This window comes from Bubalus bubalis, chromosome 16, assembly GCF_019923935.1.
Source record: "Bubalus bubalis isolate 160015118507 breed Murrah chromosome 16, NDDB_SH_1, whole genome shotgun sequence".
Classification (NCBI taxonomy): Eukaryota; Metazoa; Chordata; class Mammalia; order Artiodactyla; family Bovidae; genus Bubalus; species Bubalus bubalis.
In genome coordinates, this window is record NC_059172.1 from 3,792,848 (window position 1) to 3,806,672 (window position 13,825).

General features: G+C 39.8%; 1 pseudogene; it reads right to left on the bottom strand.

Moving 5' to 3' along the window:
• Positions 1-5,447: 5,447 nt before the first annotated feature.
• LOC112577750 lies at positions 5,448-6,390 on the bottom strand (annotated as a pseudogene).
• Between the last annotated feature and the right edge of the window lie 7,435 nt (positions 6,391-13,825).

Consider the following 13,825-nt stretch of genomic DNA (forward strand, 5'->3'; position numbering starts at 1 on the left):
GATAATGGTACAAAGATAATAGACCAAACATATATGGTCATGAATGTCACAAAAATTTCTCTCTCTAATTAAAAAGATACTAGTTTCAGGAAATTGAACTGGGATTAAAATGATAAATGGCTGAGAAAAACTATAGGTTGCTGAAAATGTACATAAGTTGTGTTTGATTATTTCTTTACAAAACTATGGATACATGTTTAATGTGTGTGTGTGTGTGTGTGTGTGTTAATTGCTTGGAAGTGTCTGACTCTTTGCGACTCCATGGACTATAGCCTGCCAGGCTCCTCTGTCCATGGAATTCTCCAGGCAAGAATACTGGAGTGGGCAGCTGATTCCCTTCTCCACAGGATCATCCTGAACCAGGGATTGAACTCAGGTCTCTTGCATCACAGGTGGATTCTTTACAGTTTGAGCCACCAGGCAAGCCCTTATCCTCACCGAGAACCTGCATTCTTCACAAGCCAGATGGTCCTCTTATTTCATATATGTATTGGGGAAAGTACCTTCATCGTATCAGTAGCTCTAAGCCAAGCTATGTACCTCTCTACATGAGATGATTAGTAAAAATGTACTTTCAGTGTTAGGAACGTTGCAAACTAACTTATGAATAGGTGGGAAACTGAGTGAGAGAAAAAAATCACTTTATAAACTTATAAATCTCTGCACTGTTTCTTTAATTTAAAAAATGCTTAAAAATTTTTTTTGTTTTAAAACAAAGATGACCATTTATATTGTATAGATTAACTGATTTGCTCAGGCTTAAATCTACCATTTTATACTTTTTTATGTGTCTTATTTCTGGTTTTATTTGTTTCCATTTCTGTGAGTCACTTGAATTTTTTAAAGAATGTCACTTTTTAAAAATTTATTTATAGTGTTTTTTTTAATCACAGATATTTATATAACTTATTTGTGGCTACTCGAGAGATTCTATCGTGTATATGAATAGCTGGTCTTACATTTTACCAGCTTGAGTGAAATGCTCTATATATTGAGAATCACATTAGTTAGAATTAATCTTTCTACTTCTATTGTCAAACATAGTTTAGAAATCTCAAGAGAAAGTCAATTTTATTTATTCATACTTTTCTCTTTCCTTGGCTTTCTTCTTTCTTATTGTTATAAGATATACTATCTAAACCCCAACTAAAAGAAAGAACTTGATTAGGTGCATAGATAAGAATGACACAAATGCTGTGTGTCAGAAACCCACTTCACACAGAATGATATAAGTGTGTTTCAAAGAAAAGGAAAAACATATGCTTGTTCAAACATCAGTCAAAAAATGAAAGACTGGCTATATTAATAGCAGATGAATAGACTTTGCAGCATAGAAAATTACCAAAGATAGTGTGATAGTGTGTAATGATAAAAGGGTTAAGCTACCAAGAAGAAATAGAAATCCTAAGGGTATGAGTACCAAAGAAGAGAGATGCAACATATGCGATGCAAAAACTGATAGAACTGAAGGGAAACATAGACAAGCATAGTTATAGTTGGATATATGAGCACTCTTCTCAACACTTGGTAGAACAAACTAGATAGAAAACGATAAGAATATGAAAAAGCTCAACAGCACCATCAAACAACTGGATTTAGTAAACATTTACCAAACATGCCATCTAAAAGAGAATATGAAATTTTTTTAAAGCACCAGCAGAATATATGTCAAGGTAGACCATATCCTAAGCCATAAAAAAAAAAATCCTTAAAAAATTTAAAAGAATTGAAATCATGGTGTATCTTCCCTGAACGTGATGGTATCAAACATGGTAGCTTTATCTACTATCTTTGCAACTTCCAGTGAATGCATTTTTATTCAGAATGACAGTATAAAAAGGAAGAAGAAAAAAATGTAAAGCCTGCTTTGCAATGATGTGAGCTTCAAGGGAGCAAATTTATGTAAATTTATCAGCACGAGGACAAGTATTAAATCAGTGTACATCAAATGGCCATCATAACCCATGCAAATAATACACTATGGGCATAGAATATTGATGCAGTGATTGATCAGTGAATTAAGTCATCCAATTATTTGTTCATTTATGTGCCTTCTCAGGCAACACTCAGCCCTGCTGACTTCCCTCACCCCATTTCCATTACATCACCAGTGATGATGGGGTTCCTCCTGCCCTTAGGGCAAAACATGATGAACTTTGACTCTGACCGTGCCACCTGCCACTCTCTGCATGCAGTGCAGTGAGACATGGCTGATGTTGAAAAGTGAAATTTATTTTGTTTTACTCACACCAATGCTGCTCCCAGATTCTCTTTCTGCAACTGGTGGAGGCTGACTGCCAAGGCTCTCCGTGGGGTTCCTTCCTGACTGGGAGTTTCTAGCTGGGGTTTGAGGGATCACTACTTGATCTCTTGAGAGTCTGAGCTTCTAGAGGCCGTGGAAGAACTGGAAAAAACAGCATTCATTAATTATTCTCTGCTGAATAAAAGTTCATATTTCCAGAGGGGACAAAACGTAATTTTGTCCTTTAGGGAGTTATTGGTTTCACTGTTGAAAGAGTTGCCCTGTTAGTAACAAATTACCTTCCTGACCTCTCTTGCTTTCTCCCTCTGTTTTGTCTTTCTTCTCTGTCTTCTTTCTTTCCTCTTCCCTCTGCTTTTCTCTCCCGGTGTTGTTTAGCCTCCATATGATTGTATTTTTAATAGTTTTTTTTAGTTGACATCTAATCTTTCCACATTGTGATCAGAAAAGATGCTTGAAGTGATTTTAACTTTTTTGAAATTACTAAGGCTAGATTTTGGGGCTTCCCTGGTGGCTCAGAGGATAAAGCGTCTGCCTGCAATGCAGGAGACCTGGGTTCAATCTCTGGGTTGGGAAGATCCCCTGGAGAAGGAAATGGCAACCCACTCCAGTATTCTTGCCTGGAGAATCCCACGGACAGAGGAGCCTGGTGGGCGACAGTCCACGGGGTTGCAAAGAGTCGGACACGACTGAGCGACTTCACTTTCACTTTTCACTTTTCAAGGCTAGATTTATGGCCCAGGATGTGATCTATCCTGGAGAAGGTTTCGTGTGCACTTGAGAAAAAGGTGAAATTCATTGTTTTGGGGTGAAATTTCCTATAGATATCAATTAGGTCTAACTGGTCTGTTGTACAGAGAAGGCAATGGCACCTCACTCCAGTACTCTTGCCTGGAAAATCCCATGGATGGAGGAGCCTGGTAGGCTGCAGTCCATGCGGTCGCTGAGGGTCAGACACGACTGGGCAACTTCACTTTCACTTTTCACTTTCATGCATTGGAGAAGGAAATGGCAACCCACTCCAGTGTTCTTGCTTGGAGAATCCCAGGGACGGGGGAGCCTGGTGGGCTGCCCTCTATGGGGTCGCACAGAGTCAGACACGACTGAAGTGACTCAGCAGCAGCAGGTTCATTATATCATTTAAAGTTTGTGTTTCCTTGCTAATTTTCTGTTTAGTTGATCTATCCATAGGTGTGAGTGAGGTATTAAAATCTCCCACTATTATGGTGTTACTGTTAATTTCCCCTTTCATACTTGTTAGCATTTGTCTTACATATTGCAGTGCTCCTATGTTGGGTGCATATATATTTATAATTGTTATATCTTCTTCTTGGATTGACCCCTTGATCATTATGTAGTGTCTTTCTTTGTCTCTTTTCACAGCCTTTACTTCAAAGTCTATTTTATCTGATATGAGTGTTGCTACTCCTGCTTTCCTTTGGTCTTCATTTGTGTGAAATATCTTTTTCCAGCCCTTCACTTTCAGTCTGTATGTATCCCTTGTTTTGAGGTGGGTCTCTTGTAGATAGCATAGATAGGGGTCTTGTTTTTGTATCCATTCAGCCAGTCTTTGTATGTTGGTTGGGGCATTCAACCCATTTACATTGAAGGTAATTGTTGATAAGTATGATCCCGTTGCCATTTACTTTGTTGTTTTCGGTTCGAGTTAATAAATCTTTTCTGTGTTTCCTGTCTAGAGAAGATCCTTTAGCATTTGTTGGAGAGCTGGTTTGGTGGTGCTGAATTCTCTCAGCTTTTGCTTGTCTGTAAAGCTTTTGATTTCTCCTTCATATTTGAATGAGATCCTTGCTGGGTATACTAATCTGGGTTGTAGGTCTTTCTCTTTCATCACTTTAAGTATGTCCTGCCATTCCCTTCTGGCCTGAAGAGTTTCTACTGAAAGATCAGCTGTTATCCTTATGGGAATCCCCTTGTGTATTATTTGCTGCTTTTCCCTTGCTGCTTTTAATATTTGCTCTTTGTTTTTCATCATCATTAATTTGATTAATATGTGTATTGGGGGTGTTTCACCGTGGGTTTATCCTATTTGGGACTCTCTAGTTTTCTTGGACGTGGGTGGCTATTTCCTTCCCCATTTTAGGAAAGTTTTCAACTATTATCTCCTCAAGTATTTTCTCATGGCCTTTCTTTTTGTCTTCCTCTTCTGGGACTCCTGTGATTTGAATGTTGGGGCGTTTAACATTGTCCCAGAGGTCTCTGAGGTTGTCCTCATTTATTTTAAATCTTTTTCCTTTTTTCCTCTCTGCTTCATTTATTTCTACCATTCTATCTTCCACCTCACTTATCCTATCTTCTGCCTCCATTATTCTACTGTTGGTTCCCTCCAGAGTGCTTTAGATCTCAGTTATTGCATTATTCATTATATATCGACTCTTTTTTATTTATTCTGGGTCCTTGTTAAACCTTTTTTGCATCTTCTCAATCCTTGTCTCCAGTTTATTTATCTGTAACTCAATTTTGTTTTCAAGTTTTTCAATCATTTTTACTATCATTATTCTGAATTCTTTTTCAGGTAGACTCCCTCTCTCTTCCTCTTTTGTTTGGTTTGGTGGGCATTTATCATGTTCCTTTACAAAGCAGTACATTTATTTTACATTTTAGGTTTATGTAATAATTGAAACAAACATATGAGGAGCCTCTTTGTAGACAATTTAGGGAACTTGTTTAAATGAATTGAAAACCATGAACCTCAATTTTAATATTGATTATATACAAAATTGGGTTTTCTAATCTTTAAGAATATATCTGAAATATATTTGAAATAACTATATACGTTGTGATGTCTATACATATTTATATGTTAAGTAATCTCAGTAAAGTCCCTTTTCATGGGTAGTGTGGAACATGCTTCTCAAACTAAGTCCAAGGGGAAAGTAGAGATGAGATGAGATGTTACTATGTTGTGCTCTCAGTCGCTCAGTCATAGTCCACTCTTTGTGACCCCATGGAGTGTATGTAGCCTGCCAGACTCCTCTGTCCATGGAATTCTCCAAGCAAGAATACTGGAATGGGTGGCCATTTCCTTCTCCAGTTACTATATTGCTTTCACTCAAGGAAATTATCTGTTGAAGAAAAAAGCATTAGTTTAAGATGTGAGCATTTTCTCTATTTCAAAATATCAAATAGTGTTTAAACATCTCTAATGGATGACTCGATGTGCTGAATTTTACAATTTGGTCCAACCTAGAAGAATTTTTTGCCATAGGACTTTTAGAGCTTCTTTAACGTCCTTATTTCTCAAACCGTAGATGAGGGGGTTCAACATGGGAATCACAATGCCATAAAACATGGAGACCACTTTCATATTCTCCTGGGAATTATTAGAATGAGGTTGTAAGTACATGTAAGAGAGGGTTCCATAGAAAATGGTGACTACAGCCAGGTGGGAGGCACAGGTGGAGAAGGCTTTTTTTCTCCCTGTAGTAGAAGACATCTTTAGGATGGTAGTGATGATATTTCCATAGGAAAAGATGATAACCAACTCGGTAAATATTAAATCCCACAAAGACAGTAATTAGCATGATGTTGATGTCAATGTTGGAGCATGAAAGGGCAAGAATTGGAGGGATATCACAGAAAAAGTGATTGATAGTATTACCCTTGCAAAAGACCAGTGAAAATGTAAAACCTGTGTGCCCAGATGCATTTATGAAGCCCATGATGTATGAACCAGCTACCAATGGGATGCAGACTCTTCAGGACATGACTATGGGATAGTGAAGTGGGTTACAGACGGCCACATAACGGTCCACCGCCATAGTAGCAAGGAGGTAACAGTCACTGGTTGCAAATGTTGCATAAATCAATAACTGCATGACACAGCCCTTGAATGATATTAATTTGCTTCCTACTGTGAAGTTTTGCAGCATCTTGGGAGTGATAGCAGAGGTATAACAGATATCTACAAAAGCTAAATGTTGTAGGAAAAAGTACATCGGTGTTTGGAGTCTGGAATCTGCCTTGATGAGTAGAATCATTCCAATATTATCCACCATGGAGGTCACATAGATGACCATAAATCCAGTGAAGAGGAAATACTGATACTTATATTGTGCACCAAATCCCAGTAGAAAGAATTCAGTCACTTCAGTGCTATTTACTTCTGTCATGAGTAAAAAAGTCTAGAAAGGACCAAGATGAGGACCAAGAACAGACAGGAAATCTTTGTGATTTGTTGAGCAGTAAAAGGTCTTAACTCTTCATGTCACTTTGTAAAAAATAGATTTTTATGGCAATCACTCATAACAAGGTTTATTTCTTTCCAAATATTTCTTTCTATTTTCTTGATAAGAAACCACCACATAAAAGTAACATGTAAGCCTTGGATTCAGTTTTGAAACAAAGAAGTTTTCACAGACGAAGTTTCACTTCTAAAATCTGTGATTCTAGGAAACATAGATTAACATACATTTCAGATATCTAAAGTTTCATAAAGCAATAGTCAAACATAATTACATACATTTTAAGCAACCTATAGTTTTCCTCAGCCATTTATCATTTAAACCTAGTTTTAGGTTCTCAAAATTAGTAGAATCTTAATTAGACAAAGAAAATTTTGAGATTTATTCACGACCATATATGTTTGAAGGCCTCAGAAAATCTGTACCACTATTCTTACCATGCACTTCCCTATGTATGATATTCTTCACAAGCCAGACCTCTCATTTCATATATATATCAGGGTAAAGGAATCTCATTTAAATAACTCTAAGTCATCTATATACCTCCATACTTGAGGTGGCTAGTAAGGATGTGTGTTTACTGTTAGGGGATTCCATGGTGGCTCAGATGGTAAAGCATCTGCCTACAATGAGGGACACCTGGGTTCAATCCTGGGGTCTGGAAGATCTCCTGGAGAAGGAAATGGTAACCCACTCCATGGATGGAGGAGCCTGGTGGGCTACAGTCCATGGGGTCACAAAGAGTCAGACACGACTGAGCAACTTCACTTTCTTTAGTGTTAGGAATGTTACAGACTAAGCCTGCTACTGACATGAGCCCCTCTGAAGCTCCCATATGTGTTTGCTGAAATCTTTTGAGAAGTCAGCTCAGTGGGATAACTTTGTTGTAAGGACAAGAAACTATTCTCTTCAATTCAATGTTTAGTGTAGGCAGAGAAGAGATAAGTTAGTGCAACCTCCTCCCTCAGGTTAATCTGGTGTAAAATAGATGAAATGCAGCCCTTTTAAAGAAGCATCCAACCATAGATACAAGTATTTATTAGAGGAAGCTAGACTAGAGCAAGAGTCCACTTAATCTAGAATCTTGATAGGATAATTACTATTTCATTTACTATATCAACTTGACTTTCATCACTCTGCATTCAAGTGAAGCATAGATATGACATTAGGAAGACTCTTTTTTAAGAGCGAATGAAACTAGTCGAAGTCCCACCATTCTCATCTGACACAGAAAGTGAAAGTGAAGTCGCTCAGTCGTGTCCGACTCTTTGCGACCCGTGGACTGTAGCCCACCAAGCTCCTCCGTCCATGGGGTTCTCCAGGCAAGAATACTGGAGTGGGTTGCCATTTCCTTCTCCAGGGGATCTTCCTGACCCAGGGATTGAACCCAGGTCTCCCACACTGCAGGCAGACACTTTAACCTCTGCGCCAACAAGAATACAGTCTCTCCTACAGACACAGAACTTCAGATCCAAGTACTAACATCAAAGATTTCAAAGGGAGGAAAGGGAGCCAGGTTGAAAGAAGAAGGGGGAGGAGGCGGGAGAGGGGGGCAAAAGGGGTGGCCTTACATATGTCTCTGGCCACCTACAGATATCCAGGCGTTATGGGACTTTCCCCTGTGCCTCCAGAGAAGGGAGGACTGGAACTCGGCCCTACCAGAAATCAGACCAGACCAGAACCAGAATTTGAGTTCTCTGCCAAGAGGTGATCAGTCTCCAATCCTCAGCTCAGGCTGAGGGCCTGTCAACCAGATTCCTGCGTCCAGGACTGGGGGACTAGAAAAACGGGGAAGGATAGGCAGGGTTAAGGAGAGGAAAGAGAGACGGAAGGGGAGAGAGGTCAGTAAAGTATCTTGTTCCTTACCGGTCGGGGCACTCTGGCCAGTTGTCTGCGTCAGGAGGAGACCAGGGACAAAAGGGTCCCAGTTGCGTCCGCTGGGTCTGGTCCATTGGCAGGCAAGCTGGCCCCTGAGTACCCCGAGTGGTCAGGATGTCAGTCTCAGTGAAGAAGAGTCCCCGCCAGAGTCGCCATTTGTTGCAGGAAGGCGGACCCCTTCCAGGGCCTGAAACTGGGCTCTTGTCTAACACTTGGAAATGAATTGTCCGAGGAGACATATGTGCTGCCAAAGCAAGAGATTTTATAGAATGTGTATGCTATGTTTGAGTTGTCTCAGCATGAAATTTTTTGCTTCATTTATGATGAAGGTCTTTGCTAATCAAATGATTACTATGAAGAAAGGCCAACTGTTTGAGCAATTGGATGTGCTTAACCTCTGCTGGATCTCAGTGCTTCTGAGGATTCGTTTATGTTCAGCTTTGGGCTGTGGGAAGAAAACTGACAGATTTGAACTTGAATTTTTATCCTACCAGTTAATAGAGAAAAAGGATATATCTCCCTTCAGCCTCAGTTCCTCTGCAACATGGGTAATCCCAGAACTACTTAGAAGTTAATGATATCTACTGAACCATCATTTACAAGAGCGAAAATTTGGAAATCAGGTTAACTAGCTCACATCAGATTCATATGATGGATCAATACTCAGTCCTAAAAGGGTGAGATAAATATACACTCATAAAAAAGTGTCCCTTTATATTATCAAGTGAGAAAAGTAAAATGTAGAGTAATAGGTAGAGTTTATAACCTTTTAAAAATCAAACTTTCTCTCATGCTTTCATTCTCTTTATTTCTTCAGGCAAAAAGGTCAGGAAGAATACACAGCAAGCACTGAAAATATAAGTTTCAATTAGGAAACAAAACTCTTTAATTTATCCATAGTTGTGGCATCGAATGAGAGAAAATCCAACTTAAACTTGTAAACTCAGCACTTTGCTTCCATTTTAAAAGGGGAAATTCATAATGTTAAGTGTTTTATAAATAAAGTGACTGTTTACATGTTATGGATTTACTGATTAGCTAATGCTGAAGTCTGGCATTTTATATTTCATTTTCTGTCTTTTTCACTTCTGGTTTTGTTAATTTCCATATCTCTGGGCCACTTGAACTTTTTTGAGATTTCTATTTTGACTTATCTATATCTATATATCTATATCTATATATATATATATATATATATTTTAATCACAGATCACTGCATAACTTTTTTAGTGGCCACTCTAGAGGTTCTATTGTATGTACACACAGCTGCAGTTACATTTTACCAGTTTGAGCGAAATGTGGAGTACACTGAGAACAATATTAGTCAGTGTTAAACTTTTTGCTTCTATTGTCAAACATAATTTAGAAACCTCAATGGAAAGTAAATTGTATTTAACCATATTTGTGCTCTTTGCTTTCTTTTTTGTTGTTACAAGGTTTACTATTTAAACGTGAAATTAAAGAAATAATTTGACAGGGTGGATGGAAACGCATGACACAATTAAATACTGTGTCCCCAAACCTACTTCAAATGAAATGACATATGTACGTTTTAAGGAAAAGAAAAATTGTATACTTGTGCAAACATCAGACAAATGACAGACTGGCTAATCTTCATGTGTTAATAGCAGATAAAGGAGACTTTGTGGCATAGAAAGCTACCAAGGACAGTGAGAGACATCGTGTAATGATAAATGGTAACCTACCAAGAGGAAATAGCAATCCTAAGGGTTTTGCTGTTCTTTAGTTGCTAAGACATGTCCAACTCTTTTGCAACCCCATGGATGAAAGCCTACCAGACTCCTCTGTTCATGAGATTTCCCAGGCAAGAATACTGGACTGAATATTGCCACTTTATTTTCCAGGAGATATTCCAGACCCTGGGGTTGAACCTATGCCTCCTGCATTGTGGGTGGATTCTGTACAGCTGAGCCACCAAGGAAGCCATCCTAAGTGTATGGGCTCCAAACAAGAGAGCTACCATATATATGATGTGAAAACTGGTAGAAACGAAGGGAGAAATAGACAGGCACATAATTATAGTTGGGTACTTCAACATTTTTCTCCCAATGCTTGATAAAACTAGTCAGAAAGCAACAAGGGTACAGAAAAACTCAATAATGACCCCAATTAACCAACTGAATGTAATAGATATTTACCAAACACTCCACCTAAAAGAGAATATACATTTTTTTTTCCAGCTCCAGAAGAATATATATGTGTCGTTCAATTATTTGTTCATTTATATGCTTTCCCTGGCAATGCTCAGTCCAACTGAGTTCTTACAGTCCACTTCCATTACATCAGTGGCAGTGAGGGAAGTCCTCCTGGTCCTGGGGTAAAGCACAGTGAAGTTCTGGCCCCTTTAATTCTGCCACTTTCTGCACACACTAGGATGATACATGGCTGATGCTGAAAATGGGGTTACTTTGTTTTACTTACACCGATGCTGCTTCCAGATTCTCTTTCTGCAACTGGTGGAGACTGACTGCTCACCACATCTCTCCATGCGGTTCCCTCCAATCTGGGAGCTTATAGCTGGGGCCTGAGGGATCTCTACTGGGTCCCTTGAGAACTTGAGCTTCCAGGGCTGTGACAGAATTGAAAAAAAAAAAAAACAAAAAAAAACCAAAAAACATTCATTAGTTATTCTCTGGTGGATAAAAGTTCATATTTCCCGAGGGGAGAAAATATGATTTTGTGTTACTGCCTTTTGGGATTTGGTTTCTTTGTTAAGAGCCCTGAGTGTTAGTTGCTCAGTCGTGCCTGGCTCTTTGCGACCCCATGGACTGCAGTCCACCAGGCTCTTCTCTCCATGGGATTTTCCAGGCAAGGATAATGGAATGGGTTGTCATTTCCTTCTCCAGGGGATCTTCCCAGCCCAGGGATTGAACCTGGGTCTCCTGCACTGCAGGCAGATTCTTTACCCACTGGCTTACGAGGGAAGCCCCATTGTTGACAAATTATCATACCTCCCTTCCTTTTTCCCTCACTGGTTTTCCCTTCCTCCTTGTCTTCCTTCTCCGCCTTCCCTTGTTTCCTTTCTTTTCTCCCTCCTGTCTCCTCGCCTTCCTTTTTTTGGGGTGGTGGTGGTGGTGGTGAGGTGTATAATAAGCCATCCACATGGTTAAAAATGCAGATGTACCAAAGTGCATAGAATAAGACACAACTCCCCTCTATCCCTTGATTCCCAATCTCTAGTTTCCCTCCCTGGAGAACATCACTGTCCCAACTTCTTTATTCTTCCAGATTAGCCTTGCATTGCATTTGCAAACATATCAATATTATATTCTTTATTCCTCAGCCATACAAATGACAGTGTATCACTCACATTTTTCAGTGGCCTGCAGTTCACATAATATTTCTGGGTGATCTACATGGAAAGGGAAATCTCACTCTTACCCTGTTGTAGAGTATTTCATGGGACAGCTGCATTGCTTAATATGTTTAACCAAACTCTCTTCCCTATTAGTAGATATTTAGATGATTTCCAATCTTCTCTAAAAAACATACAATACCTATGTTAGTGTGCATAAGTGTGAACTATATCTCTAGTATTGAAAGATATTTAGGAGAAGAACCTCCAAGTCAAAGGGCATGAACACTATAAATGTTGATAGGTATTGCCCAAGTGTCCTTCAGAACAAGGTTCTGTCCATTTAAATCACATCTAGCAAATCTAAAGTGACTATTTTTGTATATCTTCTCTAACAAAATGCTAAGAAATGTTATTAAACTTTGTCACTGTGATATGTAGAGAACAGTAGAATTTAGTTTTGTTTGCAGTTTTCCACTACAAACCAGACTGAGAAACTTTTTCAATGTCCAAGAAAGATTAGTATCTCCTTTTCTGTGAGTTATCTGTTTATATATGTTGCCCTGTTAAAAATTTTTGATTTTGCAATGATGTTTGGAGTCAAGAACTCTTCCTTGTAAAATCTTCAAATATTTATTTCTCAATATTAACTATTTAATACTGTTGCTGTTCAGTTGCGGAGTCATGTCTGACTCTTTGTGACCCCATAGAGTGCCACGTGCCAGGCTTCCCTGTCCCTCACCATCTCCGGGAACTCACTGAAGTCCATGTCCTCTGAATCGGTGATGCCATCCAACCATCTCATCCTCTGTTGCCCTCTTCTCCTTTTGCCTTCAATCTTTCCCAGCATCAGGGTCTTTTCCAATGGGTCTTTTTCTGATTCTGCCACTAGCTCTGTGATCTTGGGTGTGTTATTTATGTCTTGAGTCTTAACTTCCTCACTTGTAAAATGAGGACAATGAAAGTGCCTACTTCAGAAGGGTTGTGAAGGTTTAAATAAAATGAAGCTTACAAAGCTCTTAACACTCATTAGCTAGTCTTTAAACCCTTGCCTTCAGGCAATTTACAGTTTGAGACCATGGAAATGAGACTAACTTTCGAGACCAACATTGAGTGGCAAATACTGTGAAGAGGAAGTCAGTTCAGTTCAGTCTCTCAGTCGTGCTCGACTCTTTGTGACCCCATGAACCACAGCACGCCAGGCCTTCCTGTCCATCACCAACTGGAAGAGCAGGGGGCAATCCAGGAGGATTTCCTGTAAGAGTGAGGTGTGTGTGGAGCACATGGTAAGGATGGGAAAGCATATGGGACAACTTAAGGGGACTTGGAGGTGGGAATCAGATGGGTGTGCTTTTTGGACAGAGGCATTTAGACTGCCCAGTGGGTAGGAAGAACTGCCAAGTGGTCCAGGAGATGGGGGATTATCTGCCAACTCTGGGAGGTCCAGTGAGAATCTCGCAGGGCAGACACAGCCTGTGTGGGCAAGAGCCTCACAGTCCTAGAAACTGCTCATGGGCTCTGATTAAAAGTTGGGTGCCCAGGGAAGCTGAAATGTTCTGCCTTTTTATCAAACCCCAATTGTACTTCTTGGGGCTGCTTAGTGTGTGGGTCTCGTCCCAGTGTCTCAGTTCTGTTTTACCAAGTGAGGAATCCTGTCCCCACCCTCTCTTCCCTGGTCAGAAAAGCAACCGCAATAATTTTTCAGAGATTACTTTGTCAACAAAGGTCTGTCTAGTCAAAGCTATGGTTTTTCCAGTAGTCACATATGGATGTGAGAGTTGGGCTATAAAGAAAGCTGAGTGCTGAAGAATTGATGCTTTTGAACTGTGGTGTTGGAGAAGACTCTCGAGGGTCCCTTGGACCGCAAGGAGATCCAACCAGTCCATCCTAAAGGAAATTAGTCCTGAATATTCTTTGGAAGGACTGATGCTAAAGCTGAAACTCCAATACTTTGGCCACCTGATGCGAAGAGCTGACTCATTGGAAAAGACCCTGATGCTGGGAAAGATTGAGGGCAGGAGGAGAAGGGATGACATGGGATGAGATGGTTGGATGGCATCACTGACTCAATGGACATGAGTTTCATCATGGACATGAGTCCATCACTGACTCAATGGACATCACTAACTCCCAGGTGGACTCCGGGAGTTGGTGATGGACAGGGAGGCC